This window comes from Phasianus colchicus, chromosome 16, assembly GCF_987193195.1.
Source record: "Phasianus colchicus chromosome 16, bPhaCol1.hap1.1, whole genome shotgun sequence".
In the NCBI taxonomy this organism is placed as follows: Eukaryota; Metazoa; Chordata; class Aves; order Galliformes; family Phasianidae; genus Phasianus; species Phasianus colchicus.
The window spans coordinates 10,955,710-10,961,293 of NC_143451.1; the positions used below are offsets into that span (position 1 = coordinate 10,955,710).

Here is a 5,584-nt window from a genome sequence, read left to right on the forward strand (position 1 = left end):
ATTCCTAGCTCAACCACTCACCTGGGCTGTGTGTTCTCTTCTGCTTTGGTCCAGGTGGCAGTGGTTTGCTCAGCTGTTTTCTAATGATGGAACCATCAGTGCAGGAGGTGCCTCCAGCAGCTCAAGCATCTCAAGCTGAGTTCATCAACAATGCTGAAAGAAATAAAGATGGAGAATTCTCCCTCTGCAATGCTTCAGCATGCGCTCAGGGCACTGCCCTGCATGTAGCACAGCTCTGGGCTCTCAGCAATTTAGCAAGGGCATTTCTTTTCCAATTTAAATAACTTCTGGACAGAATTAATGCTCTTTTCTCATCTCCAGAGCTGATATTTGGTAGAAGAAAGAGAGAGAGAGAGAGAGAGAGGTTCCACCTGGTATTCCTGGGAAGCCAATGAGAGCTGAGACTTCATCTGCATGGAAGTGATGGTAGGGAAAGGGCCAGGAGCAGCCACTGTGTCTGGCTGTGCTCCGTTAGGGGGAGGGTGGAAAGAAGAGGATGCTTTAGCCCTTGACTGCTGCTTATTCCAGCATTGGAAAAAAAAAGAAAAAAAGAAAAAAAAAAAAAGAAGAAAAAAACTCTAATGCTGATTATAAAAAAAAAATACTAAACCATGGCAGAAGGCTGCCTGGGAGGTAGGGTTTTTTGTATTAACTCAGCAGATTATTTATTTATTTATTTATTTATGCTGCAAATGAGCTTTCTTTAAAGGTCACTTTTTTCAACATCTGTCCTGGGAAAATGCTTTTAAGTTTCATCTGCTTTGTGTGTTTGTGCATTTTCTAAGCCTTGAGTTTACTTATTGGAAAATGGTTTTGGATCATGTTGGAGTTAGCAATTGGGTTGTCAAGTGCATGCAAGAAAGGCACTTTAACTCTTTATATGCCCAATTTATCTTTTTCATTGGATTCTCAACACCATGCCTCCAGACCTCAGCCTGCCACCCAAACCCTGCCTGCTGCACCTTTTCTTCCCATCCTCTGCCCACATCTGGGACCCTGATACTCTTTGTTTCTTCTTCTGTCTCTGCCTTGGCATACAGAAAGTGTTACATGGGCTCTCTCAAGCTTGATTGCTTGATGTGCTGCTATGTCCGCCTCCTGCTGTTGCCTCTGCTCTGGGGGAGCCTGCATGCTTGGAGGAGAGGTCTGCATCCTCATGTTGTTTTCCTGGCTGCAGTCAGTCCACAGCTTATGGGTGTTCGTGGGCAAGGTAAAGCCTTACGAAATTTGATAGCAAATCCAAACTGTTATTACATCCTTCGGTATCATAGTATTTTGGAGAAAGAAAGCTCTGTGCTGCCAAATAACACCAGGAGGAGAACATTCTTGTAGGGATGCAGCAACTCAGTTTGCAGCCTTAAATCCTTATTAGGCATTAGCTCTCTGGCCAAAACCTGTTTCCTAAGGACTGCTAAGAGACAAACATTTTCAAGGGGTGCCCAAGAAAACTCATATCATTTCAAATTTTGTCCATTCTCAGCCAAAACTTAAGGCAGGAATTCTGATGAGATGTGTGGGTTGTGAGGCGCTCAGGAAGATGCAGAGCAGAAGCTCCCATGGAATGCACCTGGTAGTCTTTTCTCAGGGCATCATCAGTTGTCCCAAACCTATTTGCTTGATTCCCCAAACCCAATTTTCTTTGCAGGAGCTCTGTGCCAGAATAAGCATTGCTCCCCATATCACATTTCATATGTTCTTGTGCAGAATTTCTTTATAAAAAAAAAAAGCTTGAACAATAGTCTTCCCTGACTGTATTGCACGAACTCTGTATTTACTGATTACAAAGCAGCACTGGATCAGGAGGAGACTCCCAGGATGCTCCATATGTGAGTGTGTCACACAGCTCGTTTATATTTATCAGCTTCTGTCTTCAAACTAGTGAGATTTTTGCTTCGTTAATCACGTTGCGAGGTTGTTCCCAAACCTCGTGCCTCTGATGGCTAGAATTACATTTCTGATTTCCATCTTTATTTATAGCCAGTTGATTCATGTTGCCGCATAGGCAATACTAGAAATACAAAAATAAAAAAATGACATTTAACAATCTGTCTAGACTGAGGACAAGGAACAAGTCAAAAATGCACATTCTTATTGTTAGCTAAGCTTATGATGGCGCTTTTTGCTAACAGCAATTTGCATTTCAGGAGCTGGTGAGCAGCCTATGAGGATGTCACTTTATGAAACCAACTGCTTCCCCATCAGCACAGTTCCATGCAATTTGTAGCCCAGTGCAAACACATCCAAGGTATCTGGACCTGTATCTACTGAATGCTTTATCTTTGAGGGGCTGGAAGCTGTTGGTGCAGCCTCCTTTTTTGTGTGCTTGTAGGAACAGAGGTCAGCTCTTCTGCCCTGGATTGTATGGCAGTTAAGTTCACGATACAGCCAAATTCCAGATGCACAGAAACTCCAGGAGACGCTGTCCATCCCATCTCCTTGAAAGCCAAAAGACTACATCTGAAAGTATTTCATCTTCAAAAGAGTCTGCCTCCCACAAGAATACGTCTATTTGGAGCTATGAAAAGGTAGTTATTTGTTAGTGTTTCCTAGCAATGGCATAAGTATTTTCAGGAAGAGCGCTGAAGAATTGTTTTCCACAAAGAGGTATCAAGAGGGTATCTCATCTCTCTCCTCTAGTGGAGGAAATGCAGTGTAAAACTGCACAGCTTGCATTGCCAGCACTGAGGTGTAATCAAGCTCTCACCATCCATGTGATTCAAGGTGTCTCATGGTGCTCACAATTCCCAGGGATGGCTCAGGCTGCTCCACAAGCTGGAGCAGCTCACAGACCTGTGATGCCCAAGGGCTGGCAATGGCCTGGCAGTGGCTCATCAGGAGGGGAGGAAAACATCACTGCATTCATGTTCCTTTTGTTCAGATGCTGCACCAGCGGAGGCTTCTGCTGTGCATGATCTACATGGCATGTGATCTTTACATGGAAATGCTGCTGCCTGTGCTGCTTGTGGGTCCTTTCCAAGTCCCGTGGAGCAGAAAGGCTGGAGGTGGCTGCTGCAGCACACAGGAGTGTAGGAAACCTGATTTTCTCCGAGCCAAGGCAGACAGGTTTGTCCTTCTGCCTGGATTCCCTTGTAGCATCACTTGCTTGAAACCTTTAATGCTTTGCCTTCCCTCCCTTGCCAGGCAGCTACCCATGTGCAGCTGTTGCATTCATCATAGGCACAGGCTCTGTGTCTCCTTTTGGCTTGGAGGAGGCAGGGAGCACAGTGGGGGCTGAGCACAGAGGCAGCTTCTGGCCACTATGACCTACAGGGACTGGGGTGTCCCATATGGCTGAGAGCTGTTCTCCATCACCCTGAGCACCGTGCTCACCTGGCTCACAGGCAGCAATCCCAAAGCTGGCACGCTGCTGCTGGCGAGGCTCCACCATCTCACACATGCTGCATTTTTTTTCCCTTGGCACATATATGTATCTGTAATATGGCATATGTTTCTTTTTTTCATTTGATAACAAGAGGCCTTAGAAGTTGTATATTGATTTATTGCCTACAGAATATGGCTGCAAGATCCCACTGAATCTGTTAAGTTCATAGCTCCAGCCCCTTTATGGGGTGCAAATGGAGAAGGCTGTGGATTCATAGTGTCCCCCATCTCCAGCCACAGAAAGAGTTAATGTGATAATCTGTGTCACATCTGGAAGGCAGCACCACCTCTGCCAGAGCCTGCACCCACAAAAAAAAAAAAAAGTGAGGAAAAGCAAAGAAAACTTAGGGCTGAAAGAGAAGTGGAAGGAGGGGAGAGATGGAAAGACTGCAATCCGGCAGAAGGAGCAGTGGATTCATATACAGTTGCTGACTGCATCTTGCAGAAGAGGTCTGGGGCTCCATTTCTTTAGCTAGGATCAGCTAGGCTCTATGGGCTTTGCACTGCTCAGTGCTGCTGGAAGCTGGAGCTCTTTGCATTGCCCTCAGCCCAGATTGCAGCTCATCTCTGCAGCACAGCCCTGACCTGTCCCTGCCAGCTCAGCCTACAGCTGTCCCTCCGGTCGGGAGCTTGCAGTGCTTCAGCAGTGGTTAAGGAATTCTGCTTTCATACTCTGCTCTCAGGTCCTTTATTGCTTTAACAGACTTTAAGTAATCAGCCTGAAATTTTCTCCAAAACATATTCCAGCTGCTCAAAAAAAAAAAAAAGGGAACAGAGGGTAAAATTTCTTTGTATTTCTCATTTGAAAAGAAAGGCAATGGTGTGCTTTGCTGTGAAAAGTCCGGATTTCAAATCCTGATGTGAGCTTCAATTTGTGTTGGGGTGCAGCTGCACTGCACGTGAAAGCACTTAGCAAGGGGGGAATCCTTCTTTTGGGGGTGACTTCCAACTGGAAATGCTTGGAAATGGTGGAACAGCTGCCATCACTTCTTCAGGAAGCTGAGCACATTGGTCGTGAGCTGGTGAATCCAATATCATAGATCTTATTAAAAACAGTCAGTGGATGGAGCCGACCAGAAATTGTTGCCTGCAGGAGCAGGCTGACAGCAGCAAGCAGAGCCCAGCTGCTTAAGGGGACCCAGCCTGGCTGCTGGGCAGCGACTTGTATTATTTTGCTTTTGGATTACGGGACTCTTTAATTAAAGGTCTTGACTTTATAATCCAATCAATCTAGATAAATAACAACTCTCTTTTGCAGATAAAGTTGTCGGCTTATCGCTGCCCAACAGCCATATTTTAAAGACGAGCCGTAAAATTACCCAGCAAATCAGCTTACATCACATCTGGTGGCCGCAGCTGCGTGCAGGCAGAGCTCTGTGTGCTGACAGCCACATTTCAGTGCCACCCCGGGCACGTGTCCTACTCCACCACCAACTCAGTGCTTCCTCAGCACTATTACGCTCTCTGCTACTCGTCCCATTCATCCCACAAACCCTCAGAGTTGTTGTAATTGGAAGGGGGAGGTTACAGTGCCCGAGGATGAAATGTAATGCAATTAGTAGAGTATTTTACCCATTTTTTCACCTTTTCTTGCCAAATAGCTTTGTTCTAATGAAGGGTATCAAACAAGCATTTCATTGTGATTTAATTGAGCGGTTCCTTGTGACATGCAGACATCAATGAACAGTTATGGGAATGCTTTTTAGGGATCAGTGGAGAAGGCAGCATGCTGGATTAGCATACAAATCTGCAAGAGATGGATCGTGCTGGTCTCGCCTCAAATACCTGCTTGTCTGTAGGAGCCTTGGTATGCCCTGCATCCCTGTATAAAATACAGGAGCAGCACAGGTGATAACACAGCCTTTCCCTCGGCTTTCAGAGACCCACAGTTACACAGCAGCAATCAGGATAGGAGCCACATTGCTGAAACTCTGAAGCTATTTGCGCACTGTAATGCAGAGAGCTTGGGACTGACCCCAGCCCTCATTTCCACTCTTGCTTATGAGCAGCCCTTTTGCCACACCTTGAGAGATTGCATTTTCTCAGTACAGATTCGTGATGGCATTGGCAGAGATGGAAGCAGGGGTGAGTCGGGCAGCCACTAGGGCTGAGGATGGAGCTCTGCAGGGTATTGGCAGAGCTGAGACAAAATGCCTGCACAGACCTATGCGGGCTAAACGTGCCCCTAGATAGCACTGCTGTC

General features: G+C 46.1%; 1 long non-coding RNA gene across 2 annotated transcripts; it reads left to right on the plus strand.

The window, feature by feature from the left end:
- The first annotated feature begins 351 nt into the window (after nucleotides 1–351).
- LOC149915763 (uncharacterized) lies at nucleotides 352–3,119 on the plus strand. Of its 2 annotated transcripts, none has more exons than XR_016471694.1 (3): nucleotides 352–426; nucleotides 2,145–2,245; nucleotides 2,330–3,119. It is a non-coding gene; the product is annotated as an uncharacterized LOC149915763 (long non-coding RNA). The 2 variants fall into 2 exon arrangements; XR_016471692.1 differs by lacking the exon at nucleotides 352–426 and adding an exon at nucleotides 1,125–1,210.
- The last annotated feature ends 2,465 nt before the right edge of the window (nucleotides 3,120–5,584 follow it).